Source organism: Lytechinus variegatus, chromosome 2, assembly GCF_018143015.1.
Source record: "Lytechinus variegatus isolate NC3 chromosome 2, Lvar_3.0, whole genome shotgun sequence".
In the NCBI taxonomy this organism is placed as follows: domain Eukaryota; kingdom Metazoa; phylum Echinodermata; class Echinoidea; order Temnopleuroida; family Toxopneustidae; genus Lytechinus; species Lytechinus variegatus.
Genome location: NC_054741.1, coordinates 41,766,756 through 41,773,846, shown reverse-complemented (window position 1 = coordinate 41,773,846; position 7,091 = coordinate 41,766,756). Strand labels below are relative to the sequence as shown.

At 35.3% G+C, this 7,091-nt stretch overlaps 1 long non-coding RNA gene across 1 annotated transcript; it reads right to left on the bottom strand.

The window, feature by feature from the left end:
- Window positions 1-1,842: 1,842 nt before the first annotated feature.
- Window positions 1,843-6,437, bottom strand: LOC121408108. The gene is made up of 4 exons (XR_005968995.1): window positions 6,239-6,437; window positions 3,582-3,837; window positions 2,792-3,090; window positions 1,843-2,070 (listed from the first exon to the last, which is right to left on the bottom strand). It is a non-coding gene; the product is annotated as an uncharacterized LOC121408108 (long non-coding RNA).
- Between the last annotated feature and the right edge of the window lie 654 nt (window positions 6,438-7,091).

The following is a 7,091-nucleotide window of genomic DNA, read 5'->3' as shown; positions in this document are numbered from 1 at the left end:
TCAATTACAGTGTACATAACAATTAAAAAAAAACACTGAAAAATTACTTTCACCTTCACATGCCTGGCAAATTCAGTACCCCGTGGATAAATTTTTTTATGCAATGATACAAGACTTAAAAATACAGTAAATATAAATTACAAATCAGATAAGTGACTACTGGTAATTGATTAGATTGGATATGACATGCACATGTAGCTCATTCCTTTATATTCTCAAAATTATTGAATTTGTAAAAATAATCTGAATCTCGTTGTTCTCTGCATTTTAAGTGACTAGAAATGTAAACCATAGTCATAATTCATATGATACAATATAATACATTGCTATTATAATACATATTTTCAGTTGTTTTTAACCTACTATTTAACATACAATTCAATTCAATTCAAGGTTTATTAGAAACATGAGTCGCAGCCAAATGGCTGAATTGTTCATGTATACAAAGTAAAAACAATAAAAAGACTCATTACATATTTTAAACATTAAAAAACAGTAACCTTTGTAAAAACTGACATGAGAAATATGTGTATAGGCAAGAATACTTTGGCAAAGAAAATTTATATACATGTACATAAGATAATGAGGAAATAGTAAATTAAAAATAATAAAAAATAAAATACGTAAACGTTTGTAAAAGATCAATAAAAATATATGGATATTAAAAAGAGTTGATTTCCTCATTCATTCAAGACGGGCGTATAAAAAGTGATGCCTGTAGTCTTTGAATTAAAGTTTGAAGTGAAATATATCTAAATTATTGGAACTAAATTTTTTTTTTCAATTTGAATATTAGATTATTATGACATTTTCCTACTAGTGTAGTATAATTAGACATGTCATGAATAATAACTGTAGAGAGACATTCCAGAAGTCTTTTTTTTATTGATAATTGAATTTAATATTATTCAATTATTGGCATTTAACTCGACAAATACTTTTTCCATTATCCACCCATTTCCATACCGAACTTCTGACCATATTGAATTGCATAATAATGCAGGCAAGACTGCCAGAGATGTCTTATTTGTATTGAAATACATTCATGTTAATACCCTCCTTTTAAATAAATTTGTCAGCTTGCAATCAGAATTTGATCAATTCTAACTGCATATCAATTAAAAACAAATATAGCGCAGGTAAGTTTTGAAATTGTTTAAAATGCTTTGACTTGTCTCTTCTTCCAGATGAATAGTTCTGAACTAATCTAGGATATTTTCAGCTACTAACACCTAATAGATGTTTTGGGTGAATTCTATCTTGATCTTTATAAGTACATCAAAGGCTGCAAGAACTCTTTTCCCGTATCCTATGGTTGCGGACTTTAAAATTTCACTGTAGCATTTAACCTTGCAGCAAATATTCTGCACATGGATATTGGTACATATACTTGCACATGTTTCTCAAAACTCTTATTACTGACATCGTTTAATAATTATTGATAAAAAAATAATGAATTTGTCAGATTTGATGGAGAAATACTAAATTTGAAAAAAAATAATTATAAGCAAAAGATAGGGAATCCAATAAACCACCTTTTCTGACTAAGTAATTTTCAGTTGATTATTAACATTAGGCAGTTGATTATTAACATTAGGCCTTTGACCCATTATCCTAATGAAAGTACATGTATTACCCAAGGATCAGATGTAGTGTGAACATAATTGATGCAGAAATAAAGGAATGTGACCAAGTTGAACAAAAACTTGACCTTTTGACCCCAACTTCCTTTTGTAGTGAGTACCTCAGTAAATACTGAAAACATAATGAATGAAAAGTTTCACCATGTCCAATTTGTAGAACTTTTTCCTAGATAATGTTACAAGTAGACCGTTTTTTAACAATATGTGAACTTGAGGTTTACTGTGTTTGTAGCAAAACTGGGCTCCTAAAAACATTCACAGGACATGTTAACTACAATAAAGGCCAGTAGAAGTAGAACAACAAGAAGCTCTTGAAAAAGCTGGAATCACACTTGAAGCAGCTAAACATTCATTCGTGGAAAGAGCCTCCAGTTCATTGTTTGGAAGAAGCGTTAGGAAGATGGTCACGTCGAAATCAACAAGATACCTGGAACAGTAAGTAACGCAAATTCTTAGCACTGTGAATTACATGAGAGAATTATCTCAATTCAAAGCTCATCACCTGTACAAATGCAACATACTACTTGTTTATTTCTTTGAAATATAGATAAAACATAATTTTTTTAAAGAATGGTTTACAAGTATAGATGTTGATCTACTTATAGTTGGAAAAAAAGTATATATCCCCTTCCTTATGATATCCAAATCACTTTGATTTCTCATCTTCAAGCATTTTCTTCCATATTGACTAATTTTTACATTTAAGTAATAGTAACTGTGATAGAAATTGACACAATATTCAGAAAGTAATATGTTTCACCCTTTTACTTTCCTTTTCTTATCCCCTTTTCTTTGTGGTGAAAATTTTGGGAGCCATGAACCAGTGTGTACATGCAAGTGAGTGGGGGCATTTTCTTTCAACCTGTATAGTGGCAGATGAATTTAAAAGCACCAAATTTGAATTGCGGGGGGGGGGGGTGTCTTCTAATGAATGGCCATCAAAATATTAAATCAAAATTGTTATGTATATATGCTTTAGAGCTTATACATGTGAAGAAAGCTTCTTCTTGTTTAATAGTCATTCAAAGAGATTTACATAACAAGATGCAGCAAAGACATTGGCCATGATGAATGATGGGCACCTTAATTGGTCCACAGTACAGACAGATGAATAGGTAATTTTCACTGAGAATTAATGTCATACTGACCTCACTGTCTTTATTATCTCCGTTCTTCTTATCAATGGATAACCACTGAAGACCTGGCTCAAGATCTCTGGCAGTGCATGGCTCCTTGGGGGGGGGGGCTGACCAACGGGAATTGCATCGTCTGATCTTCACAGTCAAATGTAGTGTCCCATCACTGCTATAGCCCCATTCCTGCATAAGATTTTGCATATGTTGCAATTGCATTCTGTAGGTAATCAAGAAATGACCAGGTTTGCCAATCCTCACTTGAACTATGGACAGTCAACAGTGATTCACTAGGTCCATAGCAGAGTCACAGACTGGAGGTGGTTAGACAACAGAAACAGAAAGAAAAGTTAGCACCAGAATATTGCTTTATTTTTAATAGTTTTAATGATCATAAAGAATGTGAAATCAATAAATTCATCTCAAGGACATTGCCACAAAGGATTATTCATGATCATTTCATTTGCACCTTTAAATGACAATAGATATTATAATCTGCCACCAGATTCATGATTAAATTCATCAAAAGTGAGAATAATATATACAATCATAAATCTTTCCTGGAGACAGAATAAAGCATTGGATTTGTACTAAAACAAGTTTTTGAGCAAATTTTGATATGCACTTGCATAATTGTATTATTTTTTTAAAACTGTGCCGATTGTCACCAGTGTGGCCTCAAATTTTGCATTACCAGAAGACTCAAACGAAAAAGAGTAATAGAAATATCTTTAAAAATGTTGAGGGAGGCCAGCCTTTTTTTCATAGCTAAAGCTATTAATTGGTAGAAATCATCAAAACCTACCCATATGTTCATGTTCCATCATCTTTCCACAGGAATGGATTTCTCACAACTCACGATGGGGCAATTCCTGAAGAAGAGGTGTGGATTAAGTTTGGGGGAGATCATGGTGGACAGGTGGAGGCTCATTTAAGTTGGTGATACAGAGGTCTGCAATGTGGAAAACACAATGCCTCATAGAAATCCTTGTTTGTTGGATGCTATGAAGGTTCCTTCCATCTCATTGCTTCAGAAAATGACTCATTCCATCACCAAGCAACTGACAAATGAAGAAGATTAAATGTAGAAGTCAGGATATTGGAGACATAAATTTCAAATTATTCTATTTTGTAACGTCACAGATGTGTAGATTATTACTGAAAATTGTGTGATATAATTTTTAATTTTTTTCATATAAAAAGTAAAATAGCTGGCAGTTGTTTTAGATGTTTATTTTATCTGATGTAATATAGGTATGATTTAGATTTAACCTCTGATGTAACATACATATTTTTTCCTTCAATTTTTGAGACTAGGGGAACTAGTTGAAAGGATACATAAAATAAAAAGACCTATAAATATATTGGTAATAATGTCATTTTCATGTGTGAAATTAGATTTTTCAGATTATGTTGGTGACATTAGTTAAATATGACGTATCAACACTCAAATCAACAAAAGAAGAAATTCTTTGAATACATGTTTCACCAGAGAACAACTATCATGATGATAAAAAAGACGAACAGAATTTATGCTAATCTTCCCTGTACAAAACGTGCACACAGAAGACATGTTATATTAAAGATAAAAGGATCTTTGAAAAATGAAAGTCATCTTATGATGAAATTTAGTAAACAAGAAATGCCACAAAAGAAGCGCGTGCAGAGATAAACTATCATGTATGAACTATAATAATAAATGTATATTTTGGTCTGATACAATAGAAAATTAAAATTTAGGGCCTACCTGACCTATGTGTGTATAGTTTCTTGTGAATAAATGTAGCAATGTGTGTTATTGATTGATTCATTGAAACTAAAAAATTGAGAAAACAAAGAAATAAAAAACACAAAATCCTTCATTTCAGACCCAATTCCCCGGACCCACCGTATAGACTCTATGAAGTACAGCATATTTTTAACGCAATACCCCCCCCCCCCATGTATCTGAAAAAACCTCAAGCAGAATCTAACCCTAAAAAAATCAATTAAAAAATCTAAAGAAATAAAAAAACACAAAATCCTTCATTTCAAACCCAATCCCCAGACCCGCCGTATAGACTCTATGCAGTACAGCATATTTTTAATGCAATACCCCCCCCCCCCCATGTATCTGGAAAAACCTCAAACCTCAAGCAGAATCTAACCCACCCTAAAAAAATCAATTAAAATATCTAGAATCTATAGGGCCTACTAGTACTACCACTTAGCCGAGAGGACTCAGTGATATTTTTTATGATTTTGATAATATTGTCATTTGATCAAATGGCAATATCAAAATCATAAAAAATATGATCACCGAGTCCTCCAGGCTAACTAGCAGTAGCACTGCTGGCCTTGAATCTAGTCACTAGTGCGATGTAGTCAATATAGCCGCAGTATCACAGATATGGGTAACACTGACTGTAAATTTGTATGCAAAAAAAAACAAATGGCCAAAAATATTGCAAGTGTTGTCATAATTGTGAAAATAAGAGTCTAGACCAAGACTGTGAAATACCCTTTTTTACGAGTCAAAGTTAGCACTCAGCAGCATTAGGCGCAGCCAAATCATTACATGTACAGCAAATGCACTCTCAGTCTCACTCAGGCAGTCTGGCTCAGCTAGCTCTGCCTTAACCCAGGGAGCGCCGGCCCGCAGAGCGGTCCGGCGCCCAGGAGCTCATGTATTGACCCATACTCACGGGACAAGGGTAGATTATGGTCAAAATATCTAGCAAGATAAATTATGAAAACAGAAATTATGCACTTACCACGATTACGGTATATGGATGAAGGTCTAACGCGTGGCAATTCATAACAAAAATGGCCGATCGAGACGGGGGTAGGAGAAAACTTTTCGTTTTTTTGAGGTTCCAGTCTGTGCCCAGATGTCTGAAAAACTGCCACTCGTTAGACCATCATCCATATAGGCCTAATCGTGGTAAGTGCATAATTTCTGTTTTCATAATTTATCTTGCTAGATATTTTGACCATAATCTACCCTTGTAGACCATTGAGTATGGTCAATTACACGGTAAGCTCCTGGGCTCCCGCCCGCTACGCGGACGGGAGTTCCCTGGGTTAGCTCTGCCTCAGCTCACGAAACGCAGCTGAGCTGCTGTGTACATGAGCGGTGTCTGACCACACAGCCAGGCGGCCCGCGACCCGGCCCTGCCCGGCTTCACCCGAGGTAGCGGCGCCCACATCCTGTACAAACAGAATGTGCTGTATCGAAAAATGAACCTAAAGTAAATTCTAATGTTGGGTCCCACGAAAAAATGCGCCAGATGAATCTTAAGTGCAATGAAAACAAAACTAAAATAAATACGAAATGCTGACAAACCGGACTTTTTACATTTTGGACCTTATAAAGTTCCATAATTAGGTCCAGATTTGCGAGTTAACATTGGATTATGCAAACGCAAACAACATCACAAAATGGAAAAAACAGAAAACGTATAATCCCATTGCCATACTTACGACTTCAAACATGGAAAAAAATGTTTCCTCCACGGAATTCTTGCGAAATAAATAAACTGTTGGGGACAGACAGAGAGAGTTGGTCGTGTCAGCGCCAGATGCCACAACATTCGCCAAAGATTTTTTCATCGCCCCTGTAGAGATTGCAGCACAACAACGTTAAATGCATATGCGCACTTGGGCCGCGAGGGGGCGCTAAGCTTATTTTCACCCTGAAACAGCCGTGTACGGGTGTCGCGGAAAGGGATTTTGCACACGAAAAGCAGATTTGTAGGGCCTGTAACCCCCCTGTTACACAAAGCTTAGCATTGATCGTAGAGCAGTTTTCTACGTTTGATTCTATTGACTGTAATGCACAATCAATCTTAAAAATCAAGTGTATGATTAAGCGTTAACTTTTGTGTTAGGGGACCCTAATACTAGCGTCCGTGATGATTGCGAAAGGTCCCAATTGTCGCACCAACGCATAATGTCGCAATCTGCGACATTATACCAAGAGCGTCCGACGCATAATGTCGCAGTCAACGCATAATGTCGTAGTTTTTCTAACGCATAATGTCACATGTCGCAACGCATAATGTCGCAGCAAATCGTTAACGCATAATGTCACATGTCGCAACGCATAATGTCACAGCGGTATTTTCTTCAGGACTTGAGCTACAGATAAGATATAAAACATGCTTTTACTTAGTATTTTGAGACACGAAAAAGAGAATGAAATTATTTTGAAATCAGGATTACTCTTTGTATGGATATTTGTCGCTTTATTGCCATTTCGTCTACTGCCTTTTCCCCACTATCGCATGGTCTGATATCATTTCGTCTACCATTAGTTAGTCAACTATCAACATAG